Consider the following 15,056-nt stretch of genomic DNA (forward strand, 5'->3'; position numbering starts at 1 on the left):
TAAAAGCCCGAACCCGTTTACAGCCCGACTGTCCAAAAGGCCGTCTATCAGCAGTGATAAGAGTGTCGGAGAATAGCGCGGACACGCGCTTCACACCGCGAGCCGGCACACGCACCACTCGGCGGAAAAGGGAGAGAAAGGAAAAAAGAGACTGCGCCGCACGCACACAGCTTTGTCTTTCGTAAAAAAAAGGAGTAATTTATACATTTTTTAACATCATTTATTCATGACTAACGGAGGCTAGAGGCCACTTGGAAGTTGGAACAAAGAAATAAAATAAGTCCTCCAGAGACCAGCCTCCATTTCACCTCCTCAAGATCCATTTTCACGCTAATCTAAACACATCACCTGACCGCTCATTTACCACGCAACCCGAAGCGCGAGCCCGAGCCCGGCCCGAGCCCGTGTAAAATAATAGAAATTAAGACCGAACCCGACCAAACCCGTCGGGTCCCGTCGGGTCCCGTCGGGTTCGGGCAAAGATCTTCAGCTCTAGCGCAGACTCCCTACACACGGGTCTCGCTCCACCCGGGCCTGGGCTCGAGACGACACGGCCACTCACAGGCTGCGTGAGGAACCATCCACCGGGGGCAGGGGCGGGAGGCATCTGGATCGAGGCCGTAACCGGGAAGGATGCATTCAAAGCGGGGGGAGGCGCAGGGCGAAGTTTGGCACTTAAGGCATGCCAGGGGTGCCCCAACTAACCCAAGCGTCTGTGTTTGGACCGTCGTTGCTTCAGCAGGAGCGCCAGCAGGTGTGGCCCGGAAGGTCTGCGAGCATGAAGCTCTTCTTCAAATACAAGATATTTTTGGACATTTTTATGAGGAGGAATATCCTCCAGTGTGTATTTCACCCCTAGCTCACCCAGGATGGTGCATGTTCACCGGTATGCACGCCCTGGCACCGATGGACTAGGTGTCCAAACCAGACCCTATTTACTGGAAGTCTCGCCCGCACAAAATGCACTTTCTCTGGGCTGGGTCAGGCGGTTTCCCCACCCGGTCTGACCACCACGGTTCTCTGGTCCGTGTTCCTTGTCCAAGTGGAGCATTGTCCCACCTCCACAAAGACCGAAAGGTCCGTTTTAGGACCGACTTTGCTCCAGACGGAACTCCAGCGGTGGCGGACAAATCCAAATCTGGCCCAGGATGGGCCACCCTCCTTGGGCTGGCCATGCAGGGGAGGTCTGACTGCATTGAGCTTCCAAATGTATCACAATATTTTGGACATAGTTCTTTTTTTTTAGGAGGAATTTCCTCCAGTGTGCCATTCACCCTTAGCACGCCAAGGGCGTTGCACCTTCACTTGGATGCGCACCGGTGGGTCATCAAAAAAATTTGCTTAATTGACCAATACCCATGATTCTGTTACTAGTTCTGGAATGTGTGGTTGTCAAGCTAGCTGTCAGAATTCTAACTGTTACAACATGTGTTGTTATGGAAGTTTCAGAGTGGAAAAAGTAAGTGGATCAGTTTACCCCCAGCTGGTTCACTTTACCCCCTTGATTTCTCTGGTCTGTCTCAGTTTACCCCTAAGCTGGGGTAAAGTGAGACACAAGACCACTTTTTTAAAAACAATCATATTTTCACTGCCCTTCGTCCTGAATACATTCTAATAATTTCCATTGCTAGGAAACATCCTGAATTAATAGGAAATGTGTAAATTTGACTGATATATCATTTTAGCTCACTTAGAGGGGAACAAATGTAAAAAATGTCTCACTTTACCCCACTCTCCCCCTATGCCTCATTATTGATATTATAGACCGACTGCGCTGATCAAAAGCATGATGGGAAACGACTTGCTGACGACACAGCTTAATGTTCATTGGTTTAAACAACCGTGATGTATAGAGCATCACAGTCCCGCCCACAGCCGGTGCCGGAAGTAAAAATTCAATACAATTTCTCCATTGACAGTTGGGGTATAAGCCATAAAAACGTAACCATACATGGTAGACTTAAAACCAGCTACGGCTGTACTAAGCGATTGTATATGCTCATATAACCGCCAAAAGTTCATGGGGCACTAACCTTGTTTTGAGATAAATGCCTTTTATTCGCGATGTCTTGGAGAAGTACTTCATTACCCACAATCCTAAACAATCCCACAATCCCACAGTGATGCATCTGATTGGTGGAGCTCGTGTAAACCCCGCGAAAGTTCGTGAAGACTCAAGATAAAAAAAAATAAAAATAAAAACTGTTGCGTTTTTTTGCACTGTATCACTGATGTGACATTTGAACCGAGGAGTCTTCATATATGGTATGAGTCATATCAAGCATTTTATGATGCCACTGTCAAAACAATATTTAGCTTAGGCATACCCAGAGCCATAGAGAGCTCTTCATGCATTTACTGAACATTTGTGTAATAATTTATGGCAAGTTAATAAACTGAATATGATGCACTTTCTGGTTTGCTGACCTTCACTTTTTAATTTTCACTTGTTGTTATTAAGAAAATACATTAAATGTTATTAAAATTAAGGATGAACTATAACTTCATGAATAAAATGAGCATGGATCACAAGTGGGAAATTGTTGAGGCATTTGTCAGCAACCTGCCCGTGGGCCGCTGAAACTGATGAGCAGAACGCCGCGCGGACTGCCAGATCTGCACCCGTGAGCCGCGGACCACCAGCCATGCTTTCCAGTCTATTTACACAATTACTACTGAAAGAACTGCTATAAACGGCACAAGAAAAAGTTCGCGTGGCTGTCGTCAGATTTTAAAGTCGCTCTAAAGGCTCTTTCGCGGTTGTGGCTTCAGTCGACTTCAGTGAGGCGCGGTGGTTTATGGGATGAGTAGTTCCTTCGCTCGGAAATGAAAATATGTACACAGTCTTGTACCTTTGACTTTTTTTGGATTTTCTCGCCGTTTTTTCACTCGAAATGATATGTTGTATGCCTATGAGTTCAGCCGTAGCTGGTTATCCTCAGACATGCTCTAAAACTCTTTAGATACGGATTTTCGAAAACGTCAATGGGAGAAATGAATGGGAAATTTACTTCCGGCACCGAAGCGCTCTCGGGCTGTGGGCGGGACTGTGATGCTCTATTGTTCTCTTTTAAAATGTTTGATTTTAAAACTCTGATATCATGTTTTATACGCATGCGTTATGTGTGAATATTCCCAAACTATCTAACAGTGCGATCTCTATATATGGGTTATGCAATGTAATTTTTATAAAAAAGAAAAGAAAAGAAAAAGAAAAAAACAATACATGTCTGTATTAAAGAAAAAAAGATTAATAAACATGTATTTGGAATGGAATTAAATAAGTAGGCTACTTTGGGTGTCTTGTTCATTATATTTATTTTCATATAAAAGCAACAGAACTTAAATTCCATCCAGTTTATTAGCAACACTGTGCACGAGCGTGAATCCGGTGAATCCCGCGATATCCATCCCCTCGCGTACATTTCAGGCGAGGCAAGGCGCATCTCAAACAAGCCTATTTCTTCAGCGCGATTTCACAATACTACTACTACTACTACTACTAATAATATATCACAATACTGTTGTTGGTTGTTTATACTGTTGATCAAATAAATGCAGGCTGGATGAGCATAAGAGACTTAATTCAAAAAACATTTAAAAATCCAACTGACCCCAAACTTTTGAACGTATGTACAGCAGGGGTCTCCAACCTTTTGTGAGTGAGGGCTCCCTGAAGGGATAAAATAGTCTAGAGGGCTACTTGTTTGATATAGGCTACTCATAGGCCTACTCACTTGCTGCGTTCGAAACCGCATACTCAATGAGTAGGTAGGCTACTTCATTTCAATAAGTACTTACTTAACGAGCGCTAAAAGAGTAGGTAGGCTACTTTATAGCCAGATCTCGTTGAGTATGAATGCGAACCGGACATCTGCTATGTTGACGTTGTCATGTGACCTACGACGCGTTATCACCCCTATTTTTTTTACAGTCTATGGTTATCACACGCGCAACAACTTAAAAGATTTGAACGACACGTTTAATTCATCTATCTGTAAATATCTTGATATTGATTAAACTTGCTCATTTTGTGGTCTTTTTGAAGAAACTGCTGCCCATTTATTTTGTGAACACATTTATGGTTTGATTTAAGTTATATTTAACCCTACTAATGTGACCCACCGTTATATCCTTAAAGGGATAGTTCACTTTGAAATTAAATGTTGGTATGTTTTAGCTTACCTCAAGGGCATCCAAGACATAGGTGTCTTTTTTTCCGCAGTAGTTTCAATTTTGATATTTTTAGGTCAAACGGTTTCGCAGTAGCCAAGGCGACATCTAGTGTATATATCTATACCCGCCCGCGCTCTCAGATCACTTGGACGTGGCTGAGTTCAAGAGGTAAAAACGATATAAAAACTGTTCGTTTTCTCACACAAACCGCTCGTTTCGTGTCTTAGGCCATCAATGTGTACTTTCGATGGGGAATTGTTTAATTTGGACGACGGGGAATTGTTTTAATTTGGACTCTGTGCATGCTGTTTGAGACAAGTGACCATCGACCTGCATTATATGACTGACAGACAAGAACGGTTTGACCTAAAAATATCAAAATTGAAACTACTGCGGAAAAAAAGACACCTACATCTTGGATGCCCTTGAGGTAAGCTAAAACATACCAAAATTTAATTTCAAAGTGAACTATCCCTTTAACGATATTATTTATTTTTATTACGAAATCCCAAAATTGTCATCTCTTGAATATGTTGTTAATTTCTTTATTTTATATCCAAACATTTTCATCCACAAGCAAAAGTGGCTTATTGCTTTGTTTTCCTCTTTTTCTTGTTGAATTTAACTCTCGTTTCATCCCTCAGGCCTGGGCCTATAACTAACAAAAAAATGATTTTTTAAAATGTATTATAATGAATTATTTAAGAAAATATATATTAAGATATTCAATCTTGTAGATTCTTTTTTCCTGTGTAAAAAATCTCATCTTATGTATGCAAACCCATGATTGATATATATATATATACCTCATAACATAGTAACTCAACAGCCCTACCTAGAACGGTTTTCCTCACTGTAAACCCGGATAAGTAGAATCTACTTAAAAAAACCAAGGTAACTCGTTGCCTTACATTTTTTAAGTAATGAAGCATTAGTTGAATAAGACAAGTGGACTACGTTCAATGTACTTAAGCCCATAATGGAATGGAATAGAACATTTAAGTTGAATGTACTTATAACCGAGTTACAGTAACTGAAGATACTTAGTTTAAACAATCATTCCCCACCCATTTATTTAACTCAGCTTGTTAAGTAAGCATTACTCCATTACCAATTCAACTAAATTATATATTCTAATGGGCCCAACTTAACTTTTAGTTCCTGAAACTCAAAATATCTTTCAATCAATAGAGCCATGTAAAATACACACATACAACTGCAACATTACACTGATCCAATTATATTTTTATTGAACATGTCTTTTTTTTAGCAACAAAAGAAACAATGCCATGGCCTAATAGGCTTCTAGTGTGTAGTTTCCTCACATACTGTATTTTTACAGCACTAGTACAGTAAAAAGCATTTACAGTACTCCACTGTAATTACCAAATACAGTATAACCCACATACTTTTACAATATTAAACTTGTCTACAGCAATAAATTGTATTTTACAGGGAATGCTGCTTTTATAATTACATAATTAAAATATTATACGTTAAGGTTTCATAAGAGTAGCCACACTAGGAAAAAGAAAACAACATTTGGTTAAAAGCAAAGATCAGAAAATTGCCTTCTGTGAACATGTTGGCTGAATTTTTTAAAACATAAAATGCAATTTTAACACTTTAACAACAAACAGGTATAACTAAGCGCTTAATTAAAGGGATAGTTCACCCAAAAATTTTTAATTAGCACATGATTTACTCACCCTCAAGTCATCCTAGGTCTAGATGACATTCTTCTTTCAGACGAATACAATCGGAGTTATTTAAAAAAATGTCCTGGCTCTTCCAAGCTTTATAATGGCAGTGAAGTGCTGTTTCTGTTTTGAAGTCCATAAAAGTGCAAACGAAATCCCATTCAAAGTCTGCAAGTTTTCGCAGAAGTGAGGAAACCTGTAGGCTTACAGTGGTGTTCTTTTTTTTTGCATAACTTGGCCAGTTTTCTTTGAAGTTACTTGTCCTTTCTTTGTTTTTGATCCACGTTCAGGATTGATGTCAAGAAAGCGTCTAAAAGGCAGAAAAGAAAGAGAAAAAAAACAATGAAATATTATGGACTGAGTTGATATATTTTGACAGAGAGAGACAGCACAAAAGACGTGTAAATAAAAACCAGATATCGGTTTTAACGACTAATTTGTTTGGATAAAACTAAACAACATGAAAAAAAAAATGCAATATTGGATGTTGTGATCAATAACTGATATTTCTTCTGCCCTGGTTAAAATACATCAACTCAATGTGTCTGTTTACAAGCGCACTGTCAACTAACTAAACTTTTGGAAGTGGGGTTGCCAGATTTAAAGTTTATTCTACAACTTTTGTCTACTCATCACCCAGCTCATTAACAATATCATCCCCTCATCAGGTCCCATCAGAGTATCAGTGGAAAGGCAGTCATAGACTCTCAGTTTATATAGAGCACACATTGCCAGAATCCAGCCCAAACCTTTGTGACAGAAATAATTTAACTTAATTGCAAGCCTTGCAATGTGAATTGCATACATGACTACATGATAATGTTAAACATGACATTTACCAGACTAAAATGCATGTTTGCACCCAAAAATGAAAATTCTGTCATTATTACTCACCCTCAAGACTTTCGTTCATCTTCGGGACACAAATTAAGATATTTTTAATGAAATCTGAGAGGTTTCTGTCCCTCCATTGACATCAATGTCATTGCAACTGTCAAAGCCCAGAAAGGTAGTAAAAACATCAGTAAATAGTATATAACAACGTTGGTTCAACCTTAACCCTGGAGAACCCAAGAACACTTTTCTTCTTTGGAAAATTATGAACTATGCATTAAATTACTTCTATAAGTTCACTGAACACCAAAATATCCACTTTTTAAATTTTAACCCTTTATTCCCTAATTTAGGATTAGGGCCAAATTTGACCCATGGGCTTTAGGTGTATCATTTCACAGAATAACAATAACAAACACCGTCAATGCAAACTATTTTAAATTTAGGAAAATAATCAGTCAACCACACAGCTACATTTAACAATGTTTTTTTGTTGTTTTTTTTTGCTTTATTTGTTGCATGTTAGAACTGGATATCAAATGTACAAACACTTTGGCCAATGGAAACAAGAACACAAGGCCAAAATCACGACTGAAAAAAACTAACACCATGGGTCTTTGCTTATCCAAAAATCTGTTCTGCTAGAGAGAGGAACTCACACTATCATCAGCTTCAAGTTGCTCCAATACTTGTGTTACAGTGACCTTTCTCTGCTGCTTTCCCTGTCCTGAAAAGGGAGTGGCCATACTCCCTGAAAAGATATACTACTTTATTTATTTCAAGGCTTTAGCCAAACACAGGACTGTCACCATTCTCCATAAAAGTCACTCAAAGAACCAGAGGGTCATTTTTGACCCAACATGTTTTTAACCCATACACCCAGAGGGTCATTTTTGGCCCATCGTTTTTTGAACTAGCTCAGAGTTGCTAATTTATCCAAAAATAATATAAAACATACTTCTAGGCATTCTGCAAGCTAATACTAAATAGATGAACAAAAAATACACAATTTTACCATCCGCTGGTTTGCTGAGAAGACGATTTTGTTTGGCTAGGTTTCCAGCTCAACAAAACAGCATGTGGTCAGCCATCATATTACTACCACTCTGGCACTTGTGAGTTCAATATTCATCCACTAGGTGTCTCTATGCAGGGGCCAGAAGTGGCACTCTGGGCTTTTGAAGTAAAATTTGACCATTTTTTTTTTTTTTGGGGTAGCAGCAATTAACAGGGGTCAAATTTGACCCCGTGGTTTTGTGCGCAAAATAACCCCAAAATAACAACATTGTTGAATAATCTCTTCTTTTCCATGTCATTCTCCTACACTGTTGACGTAGTGTAAACAGTGCAGCGCTTATGGATTGTACATCAGAGCGTAGGCTCACTATTGGCTAGCTCCTGGGTCATCACACACGACCAGAGTCGGCCAATAATAAGCCTATTATCACTGTAAAGCTGCTTTGAAACAATCTATATTGTTAAAAGCGCTAAGGTGACTTGACACTGTTTACACTACGTCAACAGCGTAGGAGAATGACATGAAAGAGTAGAGATTGTTGAATAATGTCGTTATTTTGTTTTTGTGCACAAAAGGAATTCTCATCGCTTCATAATATTAAGATTGCACCACTGTAGTTACATGGATTATATAAACGATGTTTTGACTACCTTGAAAGTTGCAAAGACGTTGCTGTCTATGGGTGGTTCAGAAACCTCTCAGATTTCATCAAAAATATCTTATCTTTGTGTTCTGAAGATTAACAAAGGTCTTACAGGTTTGGAACGACATGAGGGTGAGTAATTAATGACAGAATTTTCACTAATCATTTAACTGAAAACAACTTGCACTGACATATCTTAAAATATGTGACTGCCACTGTTTTGTCTCGAGATGCACACCAGTAATGTTTTTTTTTTTTTATTAGACATTTTTGTAAAAGCTGCTTAAATACCCTAATTTGATTAAGGCCTAGACCCGGCTTAAGCTAAGCCCAGTATGGAAACCATGGCCATATTGTTTATACCAGTAGTCAGCTATTTATATATTATTATATTTATAATATTTATATGAATGGCAAATATGCTAATGACTAACCTCTGAACAAACTCAAGGTGCTGCCTCTTCCTGGTACTGCAAGCTGAACTCATAGGAGGAGGCAAACAGCACTGCCAGGCCAGTGATGAAGATGCTGTGATCCTTTCACACACACCTTGACCTTCCAAACGTAATGTCCAGCACTGGTCGCTTAGAGATTGACCTGTAATTAAAAAATGTTTAAAAAAAATTAATGAATAAATAAATAATATTAATAATTAAAATAACTATTGTGGGTTTCACTGTGGTTCGATGTAGTTGTCTATTCATAGTTCTATGAATAAAATTTTTCACCTAAACATTAAAATTGATTAGGGTTAGAATGTTAAAACGCACTGGCATATTATTTTGCTTGTTTTAAGCATAAACTCACTTAATTTTGACTTATTCTTTCAGAAAACAATCCAATTTTTACTTGTCTATTAAATGCTTCTTCATAAGAATTTTAGATATCTGGACTGGAAACAAGAAAAAAACACTAATTAAGAAAAACATATTTTGCAGTGGGGTGAGTAAATGATGGCTTTTCATTTTAGGTTAAAACTACCCAATGTTTACATACCAAGCAACATAAAGTGTGGACTCCACTGGCAAATGTAGATTGCAGGACATCAGCGTTGCAAATTCCTGAAACAATTTTTTAAAAGGACAGCACAACCATGATCAACAGAACCAAAACATAAAACATTACAGATTAATGAGATTTGTTGAATAATCTCTACTCATCTGCTTTAAGGATAACACCGTCTAACTTCTCTTTGAATGGTGGGAGTAGTTGTAGGACCATGGCATGGCAATCAGGAATACTAGCCTACATTTAAAAACAACATTAGGAACATGGATTTTCTTGTGCTAGCAAAATTCTGACAACGATTCAAAAGCACGATCACAGAACTGACAATTTTTTTTTTTTTTTTTTCACACAGATAGACTAACGTTATAACTGTAGTAACTACTACTTAAAAGCACTTACATTAGCACTGGACCGTCATCAGCTTCAAGGTGCTGGATACTGAAGGAGAGGTTTGATCAGGTTGGTCTGAAAACACTGCTGTGGTGGACCAGTATCCTGAATTTAAACCAAAGGTCACTGAAGGTGCAGCTGAACATGTTTAAGCTCCAAAACACATACCCAACCAGTTCAGAGGCCGCAACTATTCTGAGGAATCAGTTGCCTGAACTTCGTGGCCTTTTCAACCAAGTAGAAGCACTTGTACGACTTCTTGTGGTTGTTCCTGCCTCTGCTGAAGAGGAGAGGAGCTTCGGTGCTCCGAGGAGGTTGAAGACCTGGCTGAGAAGCACAATGTTGCATATTCACATTGTATCAGTCTATCACATTCACAAAGTAATACTGGATAAAGTCAGAAAGGAAAACATTTGCCAGGAGTTTATCCTGGTGAATAAGTACAGGAAGCAAGTGTTTTGTTCTTTCGTGTGAGAAGACGAGACAGGACAGTATAGAAGGGTGGATAGTTAGGATACATGGAGAGATGTGATTGAAAGGATAGATGGAGGGCAAGGAAAAATGTTCTTTATATTAAAGTTAAATGTTTGTTTTTATGTTTGTGAGATAGTGTGACAATCTTGCAGCTTGTGTCCCAAATAAGTAGTGCATCTATTGTGTTATCAATTTTCCCATACTTTTGGATTACAGAAGTAATGATTACAGATCGTTTTATATTTTCAGGTACAGCGGTTCGTTTTAAATAAGTTTATTTAACAGATTTTATTCACACACAAATTGGATTCAAATAAAACATTTGGAGTTGGCTAAATTAGTAATGTAAACAGAGCACAAACAATTAGCCTAAGTATATGAACTTATTTTAACTAAGTTAACAGTGCATAATTGTTTACAGTGCAGCATGAAAGTTCTTTGATTCTTTATTTTCTCCTCATTAATTCCACACAGCTTCAATAAAGGTTCAGCACATAAGCACAAATGAGTACACTGGTGTTTTCATGGGTGTGTGGTCTAAAGCAACGCATATAATAATATAAATCAATATATAACATAACAGAAACACAATTCAATAGGCTAACTAAACAGATGCATACAATGAGATGTAGCAGAAACACTTACATGAACAATAAGCAACATCATTTGAATACATGAACACAAATCAATCACTACTTCTATGTAAAGCTTCCTTAAACAAGGAATATCAACCAACATAATAAATTGACTTCATCAAACAGTTAACATGAGCTGAAGTACATAAATCAAGTTGGTACTATACGCACACATCAAACGTGAGGAAAGCATGCATGAGTCTGTTTGCTACACTCACTCACTCCATGCGGACTGGTGTTTTCTATCGACGCTAATACTGAACGCCCCCTGCTGGAGATTGGCGGAGCAGCGTCTTAACGTGCTTTGACAGCGCGCTGTTTTTAGCTCAAATTTTAGTCTTGATGTGTTCCTGGACTCAAAAAACTGTAGCATATAAATTGCAATGAATTAATTAATTAACCTTTATGTATCCAGGCAAGTCACTTAAGAACAATATCTTATTTTCGACAACAGCCTGGCAGGAGAGATCTCCTGAAATTCGAACAAACATGATGAACAATGAATTATGATATATTTTAAAATATGTGATATGTGTATTTTTAATTGAATCGACACACTACCTTTGATCATTGAAAAAAAAAGTTTAGAAATTGTTTGGTTTGATTTCTTCCTGCCGTCGACTACTCAATGAAAGAACCATATTTGTATCGAGAGCATCGGTTCCCGAGCAGACTGTGGAACATCTACGTTTACACTAGTAGTGCATTTTCGTTTTAAAACGCATACATTTATTTAGCTACGGTTAAGCCTGCCGTTAGACTATTTAGACCCGTCAGTCAAGTCCGAAGCAAGACACACTCAAGTGACATATTGCGTTATGGCAACGAAGTCTCAGACTGACAGATACATAAAAATAAAGGTGAATTTAGGCTACTTTAGTTTTGAACGTACGTTATCATGTTAATTATAATCAAATTGATTTTGTTTTATTGACCACAATATTATCACTGATATTTGTTTGAGATGGGCACATTTGATTAATTTTGGGGGGAAAATTAATGCACAGCAAGCCGTGGATTTTCCCTTACATATAAGTTTATAAAGATATACATTTTCTGTCAAAACAATAGCAGTTATCTTTGCAAGTTTCATTCGAAAAAAAACATTCGAAAAAATCCCTTGGCAACCGGCCGACGCGCGTCACTACTCGTGACGTCACAGGCAGAGTCGCCCATAGAACTCTTCTCTGGTTTTCTAGCAGTTCAGTTGATTTCTGGTCTGTAGTACAAGCGATCTGACTAGTATTTCTGTTACATCTGTGGTGAAAAATTGCTCTAATTGTTTTATATCTCTCGATCTGTGTTATATCTCATGATTTTTAGTATTTCATTTCGATCTGTGCAATTTACGTTCAGTGAACTTGTGATAAGTTAGTGACAGAACATCAGAGAGACATCTGGAGCAATGGGTCAGTGCAACTCTCACAGTTACATTGTAAAGGAAGATGCTGCTGCATCTGTGTCGCCAAGGCCTGTCCCAGAGAAAGTAGAGAAGAAGAAGAAAGGGAAGTTCCTTAGATGGGTTTTGTCTCGGAAATCCAAGAACACTTCCACCGAAGCCCAACAGAGTCAGTGCAGAAATGACAGCAGCCAACAGCCTGAGAGATGCTCTGATGTGGAAGCTGAACACAACAGCGACACTGAACACAACTCAGTGTACAGCAGGCACAGCTGTGTGTCTTCTCCCACCAGTGTGCCGGATGGTGATAAAGACATTACCAGGCAAGAGCAAAGTGGCATCATCTCACACAACAGCAGTCCTTCTCTGCCTGTGCCATCTATGACTGAGGAGAACATCAACTCAGCTTCGACATCGGATGACATTTCTTGGAAGAATGAGGATGAAATTATCCATATAAGTTCAAAGGGAAAGACAGGTCAGTTTATATAACAAGCCCCAACATGACTCATAAAATGTGCAAAAAGTACCTACATTTTAACATGTTTTTCTGGACATTGTCTTTATTATCCAAATGAAAATGTGAACTGAGGATGGATTTTGGTTGTGTGAGGCACCACAATAATGTGTCCATTCTACAGCTATTTTTAATGTGAATTTTTTATGTTTTTTTGTGGTTTATACTGTAAATTTTGTATGTCCCTCTTTTTTTTTAACAGGGGAAGTCTTGCAGCACTATGAAACTATGAAAATGCTGGGTAGAGGATCATATGGATGCGTCTACGACGGGATCCGTTTGTCTGATTCAAGAAAGGTAGTTTTTTTGCACTCTTGGAAGTTGGAATTTAAATTCATTAAAAGTTACATCAAGGTTAATTACTGGAATCATGTGACCTCTGCACATATAGTTAATTAATTGTAAAACATTCTTACAAAAAAATTCTTATTTTTTCTTTCCCTTGGAGAACAGGTGGCAATCAAACATGTGCTGAAGACAGAAGCCATGGAAAATGTCCGTATTGTAAGTAGGCAATTCCTCTCTTCGTTTTATTACTCTCAGAGTACACAGTCACATTAATAATAGGACATTTTAACAAAATTTTGCAGTCACAAAAGGACCATTGTCAATAGCGTATGAACTTCCGAACCAAGCAGCTTTCTGTTAGTCAGCACAGTTCATTCGCGTGACTTTACCCTCACGCAAAAATTCCCATTAAAATGACAAAATTTTGCCCTGAAAATTTTTGCCGGTCGACAGTAAAAGTGACCGAAACTTTAGTAACTATTTCCAGTATTTCAATTACTTAACTCTTCAAACCTATACTTACCCAAATGCAGGACATAATTCTGTAGTAATTCATTTAAATTAAACCATGTCCCCTAATTATCTCACTTTTGTATAACTATTATCTCTCCTGTAGGGTCTATTCGGCAAATCCCCTCCAAATGAGGTCGCTATGATGGCTCTTATGAACAAAAATCCCAGTGTTCCTCAAATAATAAAGCTGCTGGACTGGTACGAGACACCAGAGGAATATCTACTGGTCTTAGAGCGGCCCACGCCATGTGTAGATATGAGGATATTTTTACTGCAAAATGGTGGCATCCTCAAGGAATCGACGGCACGAGCTGTGATGCGTCAGGTTGTCACTGCTGCAAGAATATGCAGTGAGAGGGGCGTCTTCCACAGCGACATCAAGCTGGAAAACCTGCTCATCAACCCGAACACCTTGCAGGTCAAATTAATAGACTTCGGTTGTAGCAAACGCTTGAAGAAGTCTTCTTATTCGAAATTCAGTGGTACGTATTATTCCACAAATCTATGGTGAATAAATCGACAAAAAGCTATGGAAATACAAATTCATTGCAATGGACGAAATCTTGTTCTTTCTTCCAGGCACAAGAGATTATGCTCCCCCTGAGTGGGTCAGGCATGGAAAGTATCATGGCAAGCCTGCAACAGTGTATTGTTTAGGCGTACTGATGTTCAAGATGCTGTCTGGGAAGTATCCTGGCGAGTACCGGTACCTCCCTCAGATGTTTGGTGAGCCCTCCTACACAGAAGACATTTCCAAAGGTGAGAGCATGTGGACGGGTCATACAGGAACTTTTATTACTGCTTAAAATAATGTGAGCAGTTACACAAAGTATAACACTTACAATAATAACCGGACATCTCTCCCCTCTTCACAGAATGCAGGGATCTGATCCATTCATGCATGGAAAGTAATCCAGCCAAGCGGATTAATATGGAAAAGATCCTCCTCCACGACTGGTTCCAGGTATCGATCCTCACCTAAAAATGTTTGGAAATAAGATACCGTCATGAGAGGAAGAACGAGAAACAAAAGAAACCCAGAGAGTAGGTAAAGAAAAAACCTCATGTGCCTAAAAGAAAAAAGGTAAGGAAAGGAAGTATATGTAAGCGCTTTGAGGTCTCAGAAAAAGCGCTATATAAATGTAACGAATTATTATATATATATCCATATATGCAATCACAGGTCAAAGCACAGCTTACATGCACTATTGGTTGACGATGAGACGCTATAGTCGCAGGACAAAACACCGCTCTTCCGTTCCGATAACAACATTAAACAGGTTCTCCCCACTCAGTGAATCACCCACTGAGAATCCTGTTGATTGTGCCCTAGTTATTGGTGATTCTATTACACAGAACATGAAAATAGAGACACCAGCCACCATAGTCACATGTTTGCCGGGAGCCAGAGCGCCTGACATCAAAGCAAATTTAAAAGTGCTGCTGGCTAATGCTAATCGT

General features: G+C 38.7%; 1 long non-coding RNA gene across 1 annotated transcript; it reads right to left on the minus strand.

Moving 5' to 3' along the window:
* Window positions 1-5,582: 5,582 nt before the first annotated feature.
* LOC309509998 lies at window positions 5,583-9,442 on the minus strand. The gene is made up of 3 exons (XR_014210147.1): window positions 9,368-9,442; window positions 8,806-8,968; window positions 5,583-6,186 (listed from the first exon to the last, which is right to left on the minus strand). It is a non-coding gene; the product is annotated as an uncharacterized lncRNA (long non-coding RNA).
* Between the last annotated feature and the right edge of the window lie 5,614 nt (window positions 9,443-15,056).

This window comes from Leuciscus leuciscus (genome assembly GCF_965113295.1).
Source record: "Leuciscus leuciscus genome assembly, chromosome: 11".
Lineage (NCBI taxonomy): Eukaryota > Metazoa > Chordata > Actinopteri > Cypriniformes > Leuciscidae > Leuciscus > Leuciscus leuciscus.